The sequence below is a fragment of the Epinephelus moara genome, chromosome 2, assembly GCF_006386435.1.
Source record: "Epinephelus moara isolate mb chromosome 2, YSFRI_EMoa_1.0, whole genome shotgun sequence".
In the NCBI taxonomy this organism is placed as follows: domain Eukaryota; kingdom Metazoa; phylum Chordata; class Actinopteri; order Perciformes; family Serranidae; genus Epinephelus; species Epinephelus moara.
The window spans coordinates 37,900,894-37,923,898 of NC_065507.1; the positions used below are offsets into that span (position 1 = coordinate 37,900,894).

At 41.4% G+C, this 23,005-nt stretch overlaps 1 protein-coding gene across 2 annotated transcripts in view; it reads left to right on the plus strand.

Annotated features, from left to right (window-relative positions):
* Positions 1–23,005, plus strand: part of sgsm2 (small G protein signaling modulator 2) — a 137,783-nt gene that overhangs the window by 35,566 nt on the left and 79,212 nt on the right. The gene's annotated exons all lie outside the window — the stretch shown is intronic.

The window sequence follows — 23,005 nt, forward strand, 5'->3', positions numbered from 1 at the left end:
AACGTACATGAACGCGCAGCCAGACCGGCTTGTAAACAAGGGGCTGGAGATCAACACAGAGAGAGGGTGTGTGACGTCATGCTATACTCCAGATGAAATTACACCTCTAGTTCTTCACATAGCAATTTTTTAATTCCTTCAATCTAGAAATGATGAATTTTGCTTATTGCTCCTTTAAAACAAATGTGAGCCAGGGGCGTTAAGTGGTGTAAAGTCCCTACTTCCTACCTCCCTTCCTCTGCCCCCCTTGCTCAGACCACACCTGTCTTCGAACCCAGCCTTTACTTTGAATTATTATTTATTTAATGTTATGTATTTATTATCTTTTTTTCACACTTTTTTCATTGACTTTGTATTGACTTTATTGATGAAATACCTTTACAAATCCATTCCATTTTAAAATTATTTTTTACTTGTATTATGTGCAGGACTCTAGTCTCCACCTTAAATTCATGTGTGGCTCTCCTGCTTCTAGACTTCAAACTTAGTCTTAAGATTTCTAATCTGACTGTCGGTAAGCCACAAAACATGGAAATAACCATATTTTTAAAAATTTTTTTGGATTGCCCCTGATTGTTTAAAGTGACAATTCCCAACTATTCCATAATATTCAATTCAACTCAACTCAATTCAGTTCAGTTCAATTCAATTTTATTTCTAAAGCCCAATATCAAAAATCACAATTTGCCTCACAGGGCTTTACAGCATACGACATCCCTCTGTCCTTGGACCCTCACAGGAGATAAACTCCTCCCCCAAAAAAACCCTTTAATGGAGAAAAAAAAGGGTAGAAACCTCAGGAAGAGCAACTGAGGAGGGATCCCTCTTTTAGGATGGACAGACGTGCAATAGATGTCGTGTGTTAAGAACAGATCAACATATTAAATGTACATTGATACATATTACAAAATGATACATTGAGATATCCAGCAGGTTGTGTCACTACAGGTGTTTATAGCTGACAGTTGACCTGAGACACAACATGTGATCTATTTAACTAGTTTATTCACAGGATGTCGCCTACTATGCCTCTATACTAATATTGTCAGTGTATAGAACTGGAAACTGTGTGAAATCCTGCTTTTTAATCAACCAGAATGATGTGCGCAAACACACTTTTCCTTGAACACATGTGCTTGATGTTCTTAGTTGTGCAAGATTTAATCAAGGTACTGATATCGAGTGAGACATAAATCATGCACCATAACCTTAAAAGATAGAGGCTGCAGATGGAACTCCTTTCAGAAAACTAAAAGATTTTAATCAGCCAAGAGAAGGACTCAAATCTTCTGAGCTGCTGTGAGTAAAAGATAGTAAAATACAATCATCAGTTATTCTCTAAGTCAGTACAGACTTTGCCTAATGTTAAAATTACATTTGTGTGCTGTTTGTCATTTGCAGTTTTATTTAATCCTATAATATTGTGGATTTTGATCAAGATATCCCTGTAAATGCCACATACAGTATGTAGCTCACCACCCCATGTTAATGTGACTACATATGGTCAGACCACATCATCTGCTCATCTCATCAGCCTGCAGGCTCACCCAGCCATGACATCACTGTAATGCAGGCTAATTATCAGCCTCTGAGCTCGGTCACTCTTGTTAAAGGTACAAGGTAAAAGGTCAGATGCTAATGTCCAATGATGTCAGCGCAGAAATGAGTCACTGTGCTGACCCAGTCTTACAGTGTCCCTCCTAATACCTGGTAATTGTGCTACGTCTGCTAATGAATGCTGAATTAATGCCAGTGTTTCATTAGTGAAGAGCCAGTAGAAAACACTGGTGTTTGGTGTCTGACTTTGTCTTTAGAGTGGGAATCACTAAATAGGGATGCACAGTTTTTCTGCTGAGTATTGGTATCAGCCGATATTCACCTTGTTGACTGCCGTCGGCCTATCAACAAATAAGCTGACATTCACCGATGATGGTGGCCGATTTTTTCTGTTGTGTCACGTCAGTTTTGTGCAGGCTAAAAAAGCTGGCCTCCTGACTAACAGCGTCCTGTCGGCCTGGGGACAATAGAAAACACACCCTATTGTTTACCTGATAACGCTACAATGTGAACACCAAATCTGTTTTGACATCAGCAGTAGGAGAGCTAGTTAATGTTAGCTGTTAGCAGCAGATGGCTGGAACTAACTGCTGGCTGAAGTTGCATTGAGTGACATTATGATACATTCATGCTGTCTTCGGTAATTATGAGTATTAGGCGAAGGTAAATTACAATGTTCTCATGATGTGTTCAAATGTAATCTTGTTAAATTTAGTTGAGAAACTTGAATGAATACAGCTGTTTGAAGGAGAAATTTGTTTGATTTGTTGATATTTTAACAGAAATTCATTCATTCATTCATTCATTCATTCATCTTCTAACCGCTTCATCCTCTTGAGGGTCGCGGGGGGCTGGAGCCTATCTCAGCTGACATTGGGCGAGAGGCAGGGTACACCCTGGACAGGTCGCCAGACTATCACAGGGCTGACACATATAGACAGACAACCACTCACGCTCACATTCACACCTACGGACAATTTAGAGTTATCAATTAACCTAGTCCCCAATCTGCATGTCTTTGTGGGAGGAAGTGCCCGGAGAGAACCCACGCTGACACGGGCAGAACATGCAAACTCCGCACAGAAGGGCTCCCGCACCCGGGATCGAAACGGCAACCCTCTTGCTGTGATGCGACAGTGCTAACCACCACACCACCGTGCTGCCCATTTTAACAGAAATATAAAAGTTATATATCATTTATATATACAGTATATATATATATATGTATATGTATATGATATATATAGTAAAAAGGCTTTTGAAGCAGTTCTTTTTTATGTTTTTCACAGGAAAGAAGGTTATGTTAAAGGTCGCTTCATAAATGTGTATGGCTGAATTTGCGCTTACTCAAAGATGTAATGAAGTTTAGTGTGTAATGAAGAATAATACAATTTCTTTGTTTTCTGGGCACAAAAGGGGGAATAAATAACAACAAAACAAAGACAAACAAAAAATCATTGGTATTGCATCAGCGATTAGCCATAATAATTATTTTGAGAAAAAATAAGTTTTATATGTTTTTAACTCAGGTGTTGTCTCATGTGAGGCAGGTTTTTTTTTTCCGGTTGTTTCTATGAAAGGTTCCAATAAAAGGAAAAAATAATCAAATGTGGGAGCCCACTATTCACTTTTCACATGAATAAAGAGCCAAACCATGTTTTGCTTTGTTTTAAACCTAACTACGTGCTTTTGTTTACGTCCCGATGTTGGTAGGGGCATGTGTGAATGTCAATATAGCAGACACAGGAGGATATCTAGTGTGTAATATGTAGCTGTAAAAGACCATTGACAAAGTGGCGCTATGTCATGACTTGGGATGTGAATGTGTTGAGCGTTCACACTGGAAGTGAAGAACGGGCTCTTGGGTTAAAGTACAGGGTTTGCTAGACCCATCCACCTTCCCTCCCTCTTGCCCTAAAGGGACAGCTCCTAATATCACGTCTTTTCCTGTGCGTTACAAACTGCTGCCGGCCAGTGCGTTTCATAACACCATGAAAGGTGCCTTTGCGTGTTGATATCTTACGCAGATGTCCACTGACAAAGCAATGGTATTCGACAAGTTTGGAAAGTAGCTGAAAGTAGATACAGTAAAATTAGATAAGATAAAGTGTATTCATATAGCACTTTGGAGCAGCAAGTGTCACAGAGTGCATCACAAGTCAGTTAAAAAACCCTCTAAGGTCTCATGTGGTTCTTGTGTTGGTTGCTCCCCTCACCCCTCCATGAGACCTGCTGTTGATTATTCAGTAGCAACATGTAAACTTGTTAAAGAGCTCTTCTCATCAGGCTGTCTTTCTATTAGTAATAATGAGCCAGTTGGCTGGGGTAGCCAGTGAAATTTAAGTGGGAGCTGGTGACATCCCTGGTATTTACTGCAGTTAAAGATAGGAACCTGCAGGATGTTTGTTGGCCAGTCTCTCTGCGTGGTTGGAGTTAACCGTTGTATAACTGTGTCTATGTGTAGGAGTCCAAAACTTCTCCACAACATTTAAAGTGATCACATAACTCACCCTCATTAGCCTCATGGATGGGGGAGTCAATGTGTGATTTCTCTTTGTGTAAGGCATTAGTTGTTATGGTATCATGCATGTTATCTTGCCTATGTAAAACATAGACAAAAGAAAATCTTGTTGGAGCAAACTGTGTCCCAAACATACAATCCAACACACAGAAACCCGAAATGAACACTGCTATTAGTAGAACACCCAAGAAATACTGTCATTAAAGAGCCGCCATCACCCTGACTGGCTTCATTTTTTCTTCACATCAAACTTCCCATGCTGAAAGCAGAAACACTAAAATATTCAGGTAGAAATAGAATGGTGATCCATCTGTTGAAGCTGTCATCTTCACTCATACCCACACTTTTCTGCAAAGAATCGCCACCCTTAAAATATGTAGTCTTCAATTAACTGCTCTGTGTGTAATTAAAAGACTAATAGGTAATTATAGGTGATGCCAAAGCCTATTAATTTGTCAGTAGGTCATGGAGTTAGAGTAGGCTGATGAGGAAGTCTGGTGTTATTAAATTAGACCTTTTACCAGCCTCCATCTTCACAATCAGAGAAGTAACACCTTGAGAAAGGGACCTAAGGGTGGGAATATATTGAGTAAAAGGGAAACAGCTGTTCAGTCTATTTTCAACAAACAAAAAACTATCCAACAGTTTCTATCTTAATATTTGACCTTTTCTCTGACAGTACCACTGGTTTCATTGGAACATGCAGACTGCTTCCAAAGCAGGAGAGATACAACATGACATGACCTGTCAGAATAATGTTTGCATAGTTCTTCTGGGCTTTTCAACAGATATGGCAGGCTGGAGCTCTTGCATTTCAACACATTGGTAAAAGACATTTCCTGCATGGTATAACTGTAAAAAAAATCCAAACAAAACAAAACAAAAGCATGTACGCAAAGTCAGTTAAATGTGCTCATACAGAGCAAATACTAAAAAGTGTTTTGGTCAAGCAAATGCACAGTAAGAGCCTTCAATGACTGATGTTGCTGACTGCCATGATGAAAAGAGTAACACTTTCATGCTTACTCCAAAACACATATTATTTTTAAATTGATGACGTTATGATTTCAGTCACCCTATCCCGTTCACATTCTCAAGTCGTCAAATACCGATACTTTGTCATGCCCCTTGGCTTGTGATAGCGATGCCAAAGGTAGGCTTTAGCATCTTTATGAGATGCACCAGGGTTTGAACTAACTTCAATGCAAACCCACCCACCTAATTACTTGACACTGAGAGCCACTGAGGCAGTAGAAAGAATGAGAAAGTCTGAATAGGGTGGGAGGGAGGGGAGGTGGATAGGTCTTGTGTCCCCTGTGAAACCAAAATTTGAAGTTCTTTTAATGTAACTTTACATAACTTATACATCTCATGTGAAACCAAAAGTCAGTGCTTTTTTAATGTAACATTATGTAATTTAAGTAGGGTTATCCCGCATTGACATTACATAACAAGTGTACTTATTTTAACCCAAACGTGATCTTTTTTCCAAACCCAACCATGTAGTTTTGTTGCCTCAACCTAACCGCGACCATCACAACATTAACCAGGTGTTGTAAATGTGTTTAAGCTGTGCACTATCAGTTACTATGGGGCGTGACAAAGCGTTAGTATTTGATGACCTGGTCCCACGTGCATGGGGCTTTAAAGCCAATTTTTTCGTCATGGCCAAACAGTGTAATTACATCCATACCGTGATGCCCATTGACTTACATGGCAAAAGAGACGTCTGTAAATCTGTGGATAGATTTTTTGGAGCATCACAACACTGCAAAATGACTTGTTTCACTTTTAGGATTTGAGCTACTCAATCCAATAACAGTTGAAAAGTCTATAAGAGATACATGATTAAATCATTTTATTCCCATTCAAGTTAGCGGTGAGCTAAACTGGAAGTAGCCAGCGGAAATCACTAGTACGCCTGCTCTATGGGCCACACAGTGCAGAAGCAATGCCGATTACCTGCGTAAGTCTGTATGCGACAGTTGAACTTTTTTTGTCTCGTGCCACTGAGAGTCTCTCGCTCCATACTCCAGTCCACTTCAAAACACTGCTTTCAAGCCAGCAGCAGCCGCCTCATCAGTTAGTTTTAAGTTGGATATTTGACAGACATTCACTCCAGACACGACAGTATCATTTAGTTTCGCTTTAACTGATCTCGGCAGGAGGAGGATGGTAAATGGTAAGCTCACCTCCCGTTTATTGCCAGGGGATGCGGTGGACCGTCAATTGTACTATGAATAAAATGGTGCACGCGTCCACAACTCTTATAGGATGTGCAATACGGAAGGTATGTCCCAGCCTTGAGCAACTTTCATAGGAATGAACAGGGCCCCACCTCTAACGCTGTATCCAGTTCTCTTTATAAGTCTGTGATGAGAACGGGTTGGACATGTGTAACTACAAAACAACACAAATGACTGATCAGAGTCACTGTAGCTGTTACATCCTTTGGGTAAAATCCTGCATTTCTCCATAGAAGGAATGACAGACAGAAAGTAAAATGAAAAAAGAGGTGCTAATTGATCTCAGTGATTGGGGGTTAGAAGAAGGACATGATTTGATTAACTGGGAAAGTGTGGAGGAGTAGAGGAGAAGAAAAGGAATGATTGGTGAGTGAGAGAGGAAGGGATGGCCTGAAGCAGCTAATGGGCTCATTAGGAAGCTCGTGGTCACATAATGACCTGCCACCGAATGGACATCCGGGGCTCTACGCACTACAGACAGATGAACAGACAGAAATAGAAAGAAAAAATAGGAAAGAAATAGCGGAGGACAGTAATAGGATGGATGGAAATAATGAAGGGGCATATAACAAGGCTGTCCACTTGATCCCATTGAGGTTTCACATATAGCTTTAATCGGATGTGATCAAGAATATCAAAATAGGCCTACACATGGAGATGAAAACTATGCTGTTAATCAGAATGATAAGATTACAGTAATTAGCAGTGAATTATAGAACTTAAAGATATTACATGTCAAGGGTAAATAATTGGCTCAAACTTGTCTAATCAGTTTTATTTTGGTTTTATATTCCTCATCATTATATTAGACTGTAAGCTGAACAGACTGTAACACTTCATTTCAACAGTTTATTCTTTTCCAGACCAGTTAGTTTTAGACACAGTCACAGCATTAATGGTGTCTTCGCAGTGGGTGTTTCAGATTGAAAAGCTCATTGGAGACATAATTATACTGGAAAAGCACCAAATGTGTTTGAACTGGTTCTATTGACAGAGGTGTCAGCTGGATGTCCATACTTAATATTTAATCAATACTTGAATAGATCAGTGAAAGAAATCATTATCATGCCACATATCCAAAAAAAAAATTAAAAAAAATTATCATGAAGTTTTTGAACAAACACCTTGATATTGATATGGCGATGATGTTGTAGGATGGGTTATTGGTCCACCCATCCATTTCCATCTGCTTATCCGGGACCGGGTCACAGGGGCAACAGGCTGAGCAAAGTCCTCTAGACGTCCCTCTCTGCAGTGACGCTTTCCAGCTCCTCCTGGGTGATCCTGAGATGTTCCCAGGCCAGATGAGATCTATAATTCCTCCCGTATATTCTGGGTCTGTCCCGCCACAGGACCCTACAAGTTGGACATGCCTGAAAAACCTATAACAGGAGACGCCCAGTACCCTTTTTCAACAGTCATGGACTGGCTTGGCTTGGCTTGGTTTGGTTTGGTTTGGTTTGGTTTGGGCCATCAGCTCAGGGTGGCAAGGATTTGCATTTCCATTACAACAGGATGATGAAGTAAGTAAGAGTCTGTTGTCTGCAGTTCTTCATCAACATCTCACTGATTGTTTTCTGATTTTACTCTTCTTCCCTGCAATATTATTACCTCCGCCAAGTTAGACTTGCCTTTGCCGAAGAAAAGCCACTAATGAAGTTCTGCAAATTCAGTGATAAACACATTTAATTTCCTATAGATTCTTCACAATAAAAGTCCCTGGTTATTTTGTTATGTAAAAACTTTTATTGTGAAACAGCAAAATAAGGAAATGTGGAGTTTTCAAGGCAGCAACTTCACACAACTTCTAATTAGTCTGATTGCAAACATGAAACAGTAAAATAAAGCTGTTATCTAAAGTAAAAACAGGATGCAGGAGAGAAACTAAACTCCAAACCACAAAGATTCAGTTAGAAGCTACAAAAGTACTGAGAGCTGAACACACAGTCTTCGAAAAATGCCTTTTTCTCTACTCTCCTGCAGACAGAGGTGAGTAGAGTCTTGCAACACATCGTCAGGGATTGGCTGTGATCGACGAGAGGTCACTGCTACCCGCTTGAGGGCAGGGAGCCCCGCTTTTGGACCTACTTCAGAGAAGGTCCATCTCTAGCGAGGCTCAGTGTGGTATGGCGCGTCTAAACTGATAATGGAAACACAAATTGCTGCGGCATGGCTTGACTCGGTGCGGTCAAAAGTGACCGTGGAAAAGGCCCACAGGAGACATCCTGATCAGATGCCCAAACCACCTCAACTGACCCCTTTTGACGTGAAAGAGCAGCGGCTCTATTCATAGCGCCGTCTGTATGTCTGAGCTCCTCACACTATCTCTAAGGCAGAGCCCAGGCCTGTCACTTAATTGTAATGCAGCCGTTAAGACCAGGAAAACACAACACTTGTGATATAAACATATCTAAAATCTAAGATGATATTTCGTCCCATATCACGATATCGCTATATTATTGATATACTTCCCAGTCCAAACTTCTTTTCTTTTCTTTTCTTTTCTTTTCTTTTCTTTTCTTTTCTTTTCTTTTCTAGGTGACAGCCTGGAGTGCTGGTTAGGGATGCACGTTAAAATCTTTAAGTTATTGGTATAGGCCGATATCGTCTTTAAAATGAACTGTCAGAATCGGCCAACATGCTTTTTCTTAATTTGCACAATGATTGAATATTACATACATTAAAGAGCATTCTATTTCATGTTTCCCTCTGCTGGTGGGCCATCACAAAAAGAGTATGCATGCATAATATTTAATTTTATTTTTTTTAAAATTTTATATACTTTATTTATTTTATTTACTTTATTAATCCCCGAGGGGAAATTCAATTTTTCACTCTGTCTGTCAACCGAATGAAAAACACACAGGTCCGAACACACACATGCACAAACTGGACCTATACATGCACTAAGTGGAGAGATGTCAGAGTGGGATGCCCATGACAGGCGCTCCGAGTGGTTGGGGGCTTCGGTGCTTTGCTCAGGAGCACCTCAGCAATGCCCAGGAGGTGAATTGGCACCTCTCCAGCTGCCAGTCCACGCTCCATATTTTGGTCCGGACGGGGACTTGAACAGGCGACCCTCTGGTTCCCAACCCAAGTCCCTATGGACTGAGCTACTGCCGGCCCGAATATGATGATAATATGATGTTAATTCCATCACAGAAGAGACTTGATGATAACTGGGAAAAACGTGGATCAGTCAAATGAGTTGCTACATATTGGCATATCGGATATTGGCAAAAATCCAATATCGTGCATCCCTAGTGCTGGTGGCTGATGCAGATCAAAAAAACAAATGGCTCAAGAGCCGTCCAGACAGCACCACAGCAGAGTCGTGACTGGAGAAGCCGTGCCTTCCTTCACAATGCTTTCAGCTTTTAGCTCAACTTGCATCACAGTTTAACTGCTGCAGCTGCACTCAGCAGCATATTAAAGCACGTGTGTGTACACACTAACTGACTGTGTGGTTCGCCCTGTCAGGGGAGCTTTATAATAGTAGGCTTGAAAACCCAACAACAATCCTGATTAACTGCTCTCATGACACTGTCTACCCAGAATTTACTGCCAGGCTATGAGTAAGTTTATATCACTGATGATAAATAGCCAGTCACATTAAACACAGCAGTATGATATGATATGATATATTGAAACTCACTTGTGAGGAGAAATAGAACATAAGCACACAGTGTTTATGCCATAATAAATATTAATAGTGGGTAATTATCTAAATTCAAATGAATGAATAAATAAATAAATATGTAAAAGTGGTTTGTGTTTGTGTGAGAAAATAGAAATAGATAAATGTGAGAACAAAAATATAAAAAACAAAAATAAATGCAGAAGCCAAGGCCTGAGGAGATAAATTACCCAGCTTAAGATGCATTAGTCTCACGGTATTTCTTCAGCTTCTATCACCCACCTCTTGTAGTCTTGAAAGGTGGCTGCAAAAAGTTTTTTTTTAGTTTTCTCCTTCCCACAGAGAACAGAGACTGGGTTTTCAAGGTGGAAAAATGCATCAACATATCCATGAAAACTCCTCAAAGACCTCCTGCAGCATAATCCGATTCTCTGCTGTCCACCTATGTGCCCACCAAACTAAATACACCCCTTCTCAAACATCATGCATGACCCTGTTTTTAGACCACCTGATTCAAATGTTTCCACTGGTCAGAACCACTGTAGACAATCTTTTACTGTAATTGCAGCACCACTGGCCTTAATAAGAGCTCAGAGACTGCCTGCTACCTTGTATCTGTACATCTGAACACAGGCCAAAACCCAGCATGCACCTGTCCCTCCAACCCCACGCAGTATCTTTGCCTCACATCTCTCCCTCCAGGCGTCTGATCTAAATGACCTATGAGGATTTTCTAGCTCTGGTTTGTCATTTCTCATCTGGTTTGGTCAGTTATACTTGCTTGCTAAGTGAGCTATAAAAAAATCCAAGGACTCACCCAGCTAGCATGGTTAAGCTAACAAACAGCAACTTTGGTTTAGCTAACAAAGCAAGCTGTCAGGTGTTTTTCTTCATCTGTCACAATGGGCAGCCAATGTTGAATTCCTGAGACAGTTTGAGGCTAAATCCACACAAAGGCCCCGATCACATAGACAGACAGATTGTTTTTAATGAGTAGGGTGACCATATTTTGATTTCCAAAAAAGAGGACACTTGGCCCGGCCACGACATAGCCTACTTAAATGATACTTGCAGTTTACTCAAAGATGCCTTATCATTTTAATATATTTAAAATTTATATGTATGGATAGAAAATTCAGTTATATTACAAAATAATATCTCTCAAAGACAGAAATTCAGATAGGCCCCAATAGGGGACACATACACACACTAGAGTGTGGCGATCCGAGCCCGACGGTACCCGACGGGTCGGGCCGGGTTTGGTCAAAAATGTAGCTATAAATTGTATTCGGGCTCGGGTCGGATTCGGTCAGCTTTCAGTGAAAATGTAGTGTAAAAATAAATAAAATCCTATTGTCTGTCCTGTTTATTGCTTGGGCACTGTTATTTACGTGACAACACCTGAACATAACACACACAGACACACATTGGCTGTTTGTTTCTACCTCTCCCCTCGCTGGAAGTCTCGGACCTCCAGCCGCCCGCCTCCGCCTTGATTAAACGCTGAAAATAAAATAAAAGAGGGAGACAGGTTTTTCCTATTTTATCTTATTTTGTTATATTTCTCCCTCTCCTCTCGCTGGAGGCGTCGGACCTCCCGCCGCCCGCTCCCATCTCAAACACGGGGGTCTCCCTCTCCGCTGAGCACGCCCGGCCTGTTAAATAGCCTGTAACCGTAACAACTGTGTGACACAAACTCAGTGCTTTGGTCATTAAATAATGTCGGGCTCGGTTCGGGTTCGGACAGAAATATGCTGCCCGTGCTGCACTCTAACACACACACACACAAACACACGGAAAACCGGACATTATCATCAGTTTATAAAACCCCTCCCGGACGCCCCGGACGGGACGTGAAAAGTGGACATGTCCGGGCAAAAGAGGACGTTTGGTCAGCCTATTAATGAGAAATAAGCTTTTTGCTGGCTGTTTTTGCATTGCTACATACCTCGTGTTTCTGCATGGCTCACATTTTTGCGCTCTAGGCACCTACGGTTTTTGTACCACTCTGAACTCCTCGAGTTGAAAAAGCTTCAACTCAGAGTGGAAAAGCGCCCCACATCATCTCTTTTTCCTATTGTCCAATTGGATGATTTGAGAGGCGGGCCATCTGTGGTGGTCACGACATCAGGTTTAGAATCGGTAAACAATGGTGGAGAAATTGGTGGTAGCTGTTGCTGGATACCCAGAGCTATACGGCCCGAGATAGACAGCAGGTTGTCAAACTGCCCCACAGTCATCCTAAAATATGCCTCACAGAGACACAAATGACTGCAAAGACACAAAACTACTGCAAGGACACACAAAGTGAGACACAAAACAACAATAAGATGCATAATCACTACAAAGACATTGCCTGGGTCCAGGCGCTGTAGAAAGATAGATGTTGTTATGGAGGGTGCTCTATATTAATATGTCTTTCTTCTCAATATCGCCTGACACTGTAATTTGTTTTACTTTGCTCTGCTCCACTCTAAAACAGTTTTGCTGGCATGGCTGCACATCAGTGTGGACATAAAATGATGTTAGATTCAGGTGGATACGTTGGTCTCTAGTGACTGGTTAACGGAAATCAAATCTCCCTCCTCCACGGAAATTGGGTAGAATGGACGCAATGTCAGACTAAAGATGGAATTGGAGTCAAACAAGCTGACAGTTCTGTCTGATATCAGGCAAACAAAGACATGCAAAACAACAACAAGAAAAACCATGGCAAAACCACCATACAGTTTCCGTGTGTTGCTCCTTCGGTGGTGGGGCCTTTTGCATATCTGTGCAAATGGCACATAATACGCCCATGAGCAGAAACAGAGATGTTTGAAAATAATGATGCAGGCACCTGTGTTCCACTCCCAATTGCGTCTTATCAGTCACCATGTGTCAAGCTAAACCATTATAGCTCGGTCTACATACCTTTTGAGATATTGTGTTGGTAACACTCCTCCTTTCCTGTTGCCATGACTTCCTCCAGCGACTGATAATGCTCCAGGTGCCGCTCTGATAAGTCGCCATATCTGCTTTGCAGTGACTCCCAATCTGTTTTCTGCTGCCTTCACCACCTTATACTCATGTGTTACTTTCAGTAACAGTTCCATTTTGTTGTCAGTCCAAGCAAAGAAATGTCTGGTCCTACTTTTGGCCATCTTGTTCGAATTTTTTGTAACTAAGCAACCAACCAACCACAGAGTAGCCAATCTGCTTCCTGTTTACATCAGCATGCACATGCCTAGTGTACATGAATGGTCATGCAATATGTGTTTTCAGGTGTTAGATTGGGCAGAGATTATTTCGGAAATGGTGCTTAAACACTTTCATATGGATTATATTTGTTTTAAAATGCCATTCTAAAATAAAAAATGTATTAGTGTGGATGTAGCCTGAATTTCAGACCACCTACTTAAGGAATTTTAATGCAAATGTAAGTAGCACATATCGTCAAGATCATTTATGTTACTGTATTTCGCGTACGCTCTCGCACTAGGGCCAGTCTCTTAAATAATAATAGAATGCAGATTAGACATTGAAATATTTTCCATTTACTATCTCCATCTGTTCAGTTCTTTCTCTCTGTGTGTCTCTCCTTCACACTCTCCCTCTGACTTAATTGAGAATAACAGGAATCGGAAGCCACGAGATGCTGTAGTGAAGCGTCAGGTGTTCCACTGATGAGAACCAGTCTCCATGGAAACTCTGCCATCCTCAGATAAATGTTTTTACCTTGTGACAGCAAATACAACTGTCAGAAGTACTGACAAATTTAGATACATACACACACTCGCAGTTGCATGTATGAAGCTTGAGTCTTGTCTCTGCTTGTGGTTTGTTTGATGATGTTCATTGGAGGAGACGTTTCATCTGCAGTGGCAAACGGTTGGATGGGGCTGTGATGTAACTCACTCTGCACTGCACAACATCAGCTGTGAATGTTGAATTTTATAGCCTTAAAGGACAATACCAGGACTATTTATTCCTAACGTCATTATTGTTCCGCTTTAACCAATGTTATTGCTACGTGCAGTCAGGGGCTGTTACCATGTGCTCCACTGAAGGTCGGACTGACCTGCTGTCAATCACACGCTCCTATTGTTCCATGAGGAAAAAGTCACAGACTCGCTGCTGCTTTGATGCACTCAATGCATCTCCATGTTAATTTTCACATGTTCTTAAATAAACTAAACATCATGAAAGCCATGACAGCTACTGAAGGGATGAATGGGTTTGTCTTTATGTACCGTATATATTCCTTGTTCTGCTTTGTGATCAAAGATCTCTGTTGGTTTGAAACACTGCTCAATTGAACTTGCTGGAAACAGAGGGTTATAAAAGCCAACCATGTGATTTAAGGGCAGTAAGTGGCTTTATAATTAATTTCAGTTTAAACCAGAGGCGTTATGATCTGTTGCCCAAACATTTGTCTGCTTTTTTAAACATAAATCTGTGTTACTGTCGGGAAATGTTGCTCGTTTGCAAATAAAAGCCTGATGAATCACAGCATCACTTACTTGCAGCATTAACAACCTGATATTTCCAGCAATGAATAAGCAAATAAATGGCAGTGAAAATGGCAGATGCTTTCTCTCTGCCAGTGAGACATTGCTTTGTGTAATTGGTCTCTGCTGTTTTGAAGTGGGATCTGAATAATTGAAGATACATTCTTATATTTAAGAGTTTTTGAAACAAACAAAACTCTTATCTAATAGATATACTGACATATAATAGTTCTTTATGACACCAAATAATTCTTCTAATATGTCTCCTGACGGTATAGTTTACAGCAACAAACTGATACTGATTAAAAACTTAAATGAAATTTGAGTGGGTGTGTGGGTGAGTTCCAACCTGGAATGTGTTCTAAGAACTGGGTAGCAGGTTTTGAGATGGCGGCCAGTCATTCAAATGAAAGTTGCTCACCCAGTGTATACGCCAAAGACAGTCTGTCCCTGGTTTGTTCCCTCTTTACTTTAGTCCGGCTCATAGACTAACAAAGATGGACAACATGATACATCTCGATCGCTTCCTGGTTGCTGGCTGCAGTAAAGGTCATAGCCCCTGCCCCCTCCATGTTAGTGGATAGGACATGGGCCAAACTAAAGGATCAGTACATCGTTTTACCTATTTAATTCACAACAGTTTTAGGGCTGTACCCAACTCGAAATTATGAAAATTGAATCAGATTTGGCTGTTTAATACAAATATTTGAATATTTGCTACTTTTTTTAATCAATACGGAGTTTGAGAGTTTAACGGGGTACAGTGAGATGTTAACCCTCTTAGCTGATGTATGCTAACTATGCTAATGAGGGATCAGAAATGTGCAGCAACATTTTTTGCTGACTCTATAGATATAAAAAAAAACCCGCTAGAGACTGTATCATATTAAGTTGCTGTAAGCTGTAAATTTACCACTTCAAAACAGAAGTACAAGGAGATGTTATTTTGGAGCCTAACTGGGTAAACCCTCTTTCCCTCCGGGCAGCTGCCTCCTTCTGAGTCAGACTCATCCTGGGTCTGGATCTGCAGTTGCCTATACTGGAAAGCACATGAAAGTGAGAAGAGCTCACTCTGCAGCTAAATCTAGGGACTGGAACATCCCTATAAGTGCACTGCACACTGATTGACAAAAAAAAAGGAATGACTGCTGACTTGAAGAATATCCCCCAGATTAAAACGTCCAAAAAACACATAATTGAAACCACAAAATATCTCCATACTGCTCGTCCGTAGTGATCCAAGTGTCCTGAAGCCCCGACATAAAAAGTTGTTTGGAAAAACGTCATGTGAACTCTGTTTTTAGCCTCATTGTAGCCTGTAGCTCTAACTGCCTTTCTGTGGACTGCGCTCATGTGTGTGCGCTTGCGCGAGACCGTGAGACATGGGCACTGCCTTCATGTGTGTTCACGTGCACAAGCGCGCACACGTGAGCTCGGTGTACACAGAAGCAGTTAGAGCTACAGGCTACAATGAGGCTAAAAACAGAGTTTAAATGACGTTTTTCCAAACAACGTTTTATGTCGGGGCTTCAGGACACTTGGATAGTGGACAGTATGGAGATATTTTGTGGTTTCAATTATGTGTTTCTGGACGTTTTAATCTGGGGCGCCCAGCCTGCATTAGGTGGAGTTGTGCTGCTACCCACTCTCCCCTTGGATCTCCGCAAGGGAAGTGAGGACTCTAAAACTTCACCTGAGCCTCCCTCGGCATATGGGTGGGTAGATAATGGCTGAATTTTCATTTTTGGGTGCACTATCCTTTTAAGGTTTTTGTGGCCATTTAGCTGGTGGTTTCTTTGCCAGTATACAGGTCTGTCATTAATTGTGCGGTTGGTGGTTTGATCAGGGCATTCTCATTCCAAAGTTTGTAGTTTGTAGACGTGAAAGTCCACTGAATAAGCAGCAATATGTGATGACTTGGGATGAGAATGTGTTGGTTTGATCCCTGGCTCCTCCTTTCTGGTGTTCTTGAGCAAGACACTGAACCCTTAAAACCTGTGGGGGGTTTGACACCATGATGCATTCAAGGATCCCAGAATACAGTTGAACAAAGAGGTAAATACATTTGCAAACACATTTTCTTTCCTACTGCTGTATGTTGATATCTTCCCACAGTTTTGTTAATTTGGCCTCCACTTGTTATAGAAGAGTATTGTGTATAGCAGCATTGGTGCAGTGCTTGATTCTACTCAAAGGAAACCAACCTCCCACTCTACTGAAACAGCCTCAAGATATATTGAAAAAAGTGAGGAATTAACAAAGGGAAACAGTACATTAGCATTATGCCTTTAGATTTTAACTAGTTTGTTATTAGCTTTGTGCCATGGGTGACTGTAAGGCTCATATTTATTGCAGTCTTAATGAAGAACACTTCTCACAATATGAGCGCTTGCCTGCATTTTATTGATCTGTGGGCTTTAAAGCAGATTTAATCAGGGTATGTGTTGTAGTGTAATAATGGTTAAGGACTTTGTTCCAGCACCAACAACAATCAACTGTTTCAGAGACTAAAGCAGCCGTCTGTGTTTTTCCTTGATTTTACTCTTGCAAAATGTTGCAGATGGTTTGTAGAGCCAAGAGGATTATTTTGTGTCTCTGAAGTTGAAAATCAGTAACTAAGGCAGACACGTTCAGGAACAAGATGGCAAGATATTTTCTTAATCTGTTTTTTTTTTTTTTTTTTTTGTCTCAGAAGAGCAGAAAGAGCTCAATTTCTAATACTAGACAAACAACAGTGTTTCTGTATACTCCTAACTTGTCCTCCCCTTATGGTTTTTCCTCTAATGTCCACTTTCTCTGGTCTCTGGTCAGCACTGCACACTAGGTGATTAAATATTGATTCAGTCAGTCCACCCATCACCTCTTCACTGCTCATCAAATATATAAGAGAAGTAGTGTTGAGGGGGGGAAACACAATGCTGAGGTTTATCTCCTTTCACTGATGGGACTTCAGGGGCTGAAACAACATGTACCAGTGGAAATCGATGACTGAGCACTGCAGATCATGTATAGGAGAACTTTATCTCACTGTTACAGACTGTTAGATAAACACACGCACGCATCCACGCACACACACACACACACACACACACACACACACACCCCCTAAAGCCTGTGATGACAAAATTGTCAGTTTGTGGAATACATACATAGTCATGCTAAATTTGGGTTGACAAACAGGCCATTAAAGGACAATACAATGATTTAGTGTGTTTAGGCCAATAAACTAAAAATTATGTATACTTAACCATGCTGCCATAAATGAACTAAAACAGACTACATGTCTCTGTATTGATTAACTATCTTCAAACTGCAGTTGGTTTCCATTCTTTGTGCTGCAGTATGATAATCAATCTCAACAATCAATCAAAACACCAACCTGTCTCTGGGCCCCGTCTTATGCCACACTGCCTGCGTGAGCAATGTGTGACAGCTACCTAGCTAAACTGCTGTGGCTCACATGCATGCAGTGTTCACATAAACAGTGTTGCTGCTGCATAGCTGCTTGTTGCTGTATTTCCACAGTTAATATTCCACAAAGTCATGGAGCTGTGCAAGCCACTGTATTGTCAACAACACAGTTCTGCAAATATTTCACATTAAAAAGCCTTCTGTTAACAAATGAAGCGGTACTGTCCACAGAAACATTTTCAGAGGGCTTTTTAATTTTGAAACAGAAATGGCAAGTGTTGAGTTATAAAGAAAATATTTTTTCATGTCTGCAGATACAGACATTGAAACTGTAGTGAAAGGTGGTATGAAGACAATATGATTGTCAAAAGACCATTTTTACAGTCTATTTTTGCTGAAACTATGCACATCACACAGAAAAAAATAGGTGAGACTCCTATTCTCTAGATGTTCTGTAGCTGAGCAGCAGCTGGCCACGCTGCTAATACTGACAGTGTGGCTGGTATAGCCTGTGTTAACAGGCTAGAGCAACTTACATGGGCAGTGTACCAAGGGCGTTATACCTTGTGTAAAGTGGCACACAGTGCAGCACAACTGTCATTGCTAGTGTCAACCTGAGGCATGTTGCCTTTTTTTCCTCACCACCAGCACCCACATTTTGTAAGTAAAAAATGTAATTGCCCAGTATTTTCCAGCTATTCGAAGGATGCATTATTCAAATAGGAAGACGCGCCTACATAGGCGGGTTCACAATGTGCTTACACTCTACTTGTTACACACAAGGACATGTGGAACGATTTTGGGAGAGGGAAAAAATTAAATATTAATAACATTCTCTAAAATGTGAATATAGCAGAGATCAGAGCAGAGTTGCAGAGCTACTGTTTGACTCCCCATTAACAGAGACACTGAGCACATGTAAGCACGAGGAGCAGCGTAACTCCATTGATTAGTTCAGAAGCTTCATTTTAGTTCTGTTTCCTCTGTCAAGTTTACAACTACAGTTTTTAGTTTTGCTGATTAAATGTCCAATGGTATTTGCTTCAGTGACATCACTGCTCTGACTGAATTACTGCAGAAAACCACTCACGTTTCCAATTTGCTGAATCCACCACGTAAATAGTGCACAGGGTGCAGGTGCACCTGGTTTTTAAAGGGAATGGGAGGTGACACTCTGATTGGTTGAATTCATGTTACACCAAAAACACACCTATGATTAATTAAGGGACTAAATACAACTTCTGTGCCCCTTGTGCCTTACTTTGCGCCCGGATTATGGGCCATTTAACTAGCAGAAGTGAGGCTCTAAATGCACTGATGCCATTCACTTTAGACCATGAGCTATAGATTGTTTGAATAGGGCCCTTTGAGTCTGACTGTGTGCATGTATGTGGGATGATGACTAACATGAGATATTGTTTTAATGGAGTGACAGGGTGTTCAGCGTCCACTGTACAGTAAAGAAATGTTTCACTCTGTATTCTCTCATCTCAGCCATGCTCAAAGCACCAATTGAGCACAGACAAAGTTTCCTGGAACAAAGCTCAGATCACATATTTCAGGCAAAACACCTCATTCGGTGGGTGAGAGGCAGTTCCCCTCATGTGTGAGCACATGTGACTATATATTTTTCTTTGTTTAAAAAACATTTTTTAACCTTCACTGATAAAGCCCTGATTCTCCAATCAAACGGTGTGCCTTATGTGTTCTTTTTCCTGTTTCTTACTGTGCATCTAGCTCTCAGCAGCTAAGACTCAGGCTTTACTCAGAGTCGTGATGCTAGGCACCTGGAGTCCTAACCGCCTAGTGAGATGCAGCAAGCATTAGGGATGAAGCCCAAGGAGAGGGAGGGGTTGTGAGAACCGATACTCGCTCTCACCTCTCCCTCACTGGTTTTAATCCCTCCATCGCTCTCTCCTCTTTTCTTCCTCGCTGCTGGCAGTCGGTTGCAACCTCTCTCACTCCTACGCAAACAACATGGACTCTGTACCTTCCACAGTGGGTGGAAACAGTAATAGAAACACCACAAAAGAAAGGATTAAAAATGTTGAAGTTGCTATTTAAAAACAATTACAGTGAATTCAGGTTAAAGTGCTTGATCTTTGAAAGAGGTCTAGCAGTCACCAGGCGTTTTTGTGATTTTAAAAATAATGTGAGGCAATTAACAGACTTCTACACAGAGGGTTATTAGTGTCTGAATTATAGGTGGTTAAAGGTATAATATGTAGTTTTTCCACATAAAAATGTCTAAAAACGACTAAACCAATATTATATATTTTGTTTAGTTGTGTACTTTGATTATCAGAAATGTTTCCAACAATTTTCAAACCCAGATAAATATGAAATATTAATTAAAGTTACGGACCGTGTCATTAGGTCGCATGTCAATGGCGACGTAACTCCAGTTACCATAGCCATTAAATGAAGGAGAAGAAGAAGAAGAAGACCGGATGAGACGTCAGAGAATGAACGTTACTGTTGCTAGGCTAAGCTAACTCGTCATGGATCATGATTATGCATTGACGGTTGCTGCACCTTCTGACACCGAAGCTGTTCCGGTAAACAATCCGGTAAAACGGAAACGTACGGGTCAACCAAGCGATCCCAGAAGAATTTGGGATAAGAAGAGAGCTAAATCAAGGATAAATATTGGTGTGGCCTTTCCGAGATGGAGTGAGCTTCGTGAAAGTCTAGGACTACAATTCGACGCTGACCTCGCGTGTGTTCTACTAGACAGGTAAGCAAACATCTGGCTGATGTTATCGAAATATTAATCATTCCCACCAGTGTATTGCAAGCACTGCTTCCCGCCGGGACACCAGCGCTCCGGCCAGCGGCCTCCGCTGCGGAGCGGTGTGGAGCGGAGGCTGGCTAACCACAACTGCGGAGCGGTGTGGAGCGGAGGCTGGCTAACCACAACATCTAACGATAGTTTTCTATAATGCTGAGCTGATGCCGGTAAATGAACTGCATTTATAAAAGAGGCAGAGGAATAGCTAAACATAAGACACACTGAGCAAGAGAGAGCAGCAGAGAGGGAGAAGCCATCGCTAACTGTAAAGCTAAGTAAGATCTGTATCTGTTATATGACTACAACTCCCATGATCCCACACTACTTCGTGACGTCATCCAACTGTGTCTTCTGTAATTGTTTTGGTTTGAGACCCCTAGCGGCAGAAAATTACATATTGCACGTTTAAGTCACAGTTTCAGAAATCCTGACAGCATATCGAACTGAAACAGACTGCACGGGCAAAGAGCAGAGCTGGTTGGCACAGACTGACAGATGCTCAACAAACTAGACTTCATCAGCTTTACAAAGATGGTATTAATAGCAGGGCTGCCATTCAGAAACCACTATAATCAATCAATCAATCAGCCAATCAATTTAAGTTGTCGACTCCAGTGAGCTGTAATCATGCCAGTTCCTTCAGTTTGGACATTAAGAAGAGTTTAGATAGAATGGGAATAGAAATTAATATATGTGTATGAATGCCGAGGAGTTGATGCTAGCCTCATTAATCCTGTTCCTTCTTCCCAACCTCAGCATAGAGAAAAGGCCATTAAGCTGGGCATTCCCTGTATGATTTGAGCCCATTTTAAAAATGCTGTTGGTTAATTCAAGTAAATCATCTGTGATGTAAAGCCAAAGTTCACAATTTATGTGTTCACACTGTGTGGTCCGATCGTCAAGCCATGAGCAGCACCAATAAACTAGCTGGTTTATAGCCTACACTTTACAATTGATTAAGTGAAACGACACTGACAAGATATCTGCTTTCTTAATCCTACGGACTAAATATTCTTCAGAAATATTGTATCTGTTAATGGGCAAAACACCAGACCTTTCGAATCACTGGAAACATCTTGGAGATGTGGGCATAGATCAAAAGAAAATAATAATAATAAGAAGAAAATTGCCGCCTACATACTTTTGTTTATACAGAATGTGCCTTTTTGGGGCAATGGGGGGCGGCACTTGACTCGCGTCAGTGACGCCGCCGTCATATGACGCCACCGGTGTGTTTTGGCCTTTACAGTGTCTTTCAGGTTTGTGTTTTCCTCTTGCTACCAGCTGCTCGCTAATTCCTGCTATCAGCTGTTTCCTGTTTATCCACCGCCAGTGGCTCGCATGTGTGGCGTCATCAAAAGCTCCTCCCACAAGTCTTCAACAGCCCCTCCCGTTGCGGAAGGCCGCCTCGGACTGTTTGAACTAAAAGGGTTCCGCCAATATGACTACCCTATGAGGTGGAAAATTGGGCACCTCGGATCAACTCGCCAATCCGGCTCTGTGTGTACAGTATAAATGCTCGCAGCTTGCCGGCAAAACGGCCCAACATTTGCGGAAAATCTGGCAGCGTAAAAGGGGCTACTGACAAGTTGGTTACATTCAGTTGTTTGCTGGTGTGTCTATGAGCTGGTGTGAAAATGATCCTGCTGTGACAACTTGAGCAATGACACCTCTACAAACAGCTGCTCTCATGAAGAGCACTGTGACGTCAAACAGTTCCAACCATCAGATCTCACACATCACAAACACTCCACTCAGGATGTAGCGTGGTAACAGCTACAGCTGAATATTAAGTGTCCTCAGCAGAAACTTGATATTGTGTATTGTTGGCTGTTTTTGTTACACTGCGCTCCCCGGTGTGAAGACACATGCAAACAGACACAGCAGCCTCCCATCAACCACAGAGCTTAATCAGCCCCAAACTCTGTCTGACAATCACCATGATTAGTGCTCCACTCCACACATAATGAGCACATCTGTCTCCTCGCAGTGAAAGCATTGATTCTCTGTAATGTGACACGATGCCAGTTAAGAGAACTGCTCTGAAAAATGCCAGCCTGCTGCTGCGGTGGCACCACTTGAAGCGATTCTTGGTGGATGTGAAGGAAAGGATCATCTGACAACTGATAGATCACAGCTTCAGAGGAGGTGAATTTTAACATTTACTCTTAGTCACGCTTAATATCATTAAACTCTGAAATCATCATAGTAAACAGTATAAATTTGTTCCTTTCATCATGAGCCTCCATATGGGGATTATGGAGCACTCTCTTCTGCGTTATGCCAGGCTGATGAGCTCAGGTTCTATGTTGTAAAGTCATTGCTTTTTAGTTGATACATCATTTACTTTAC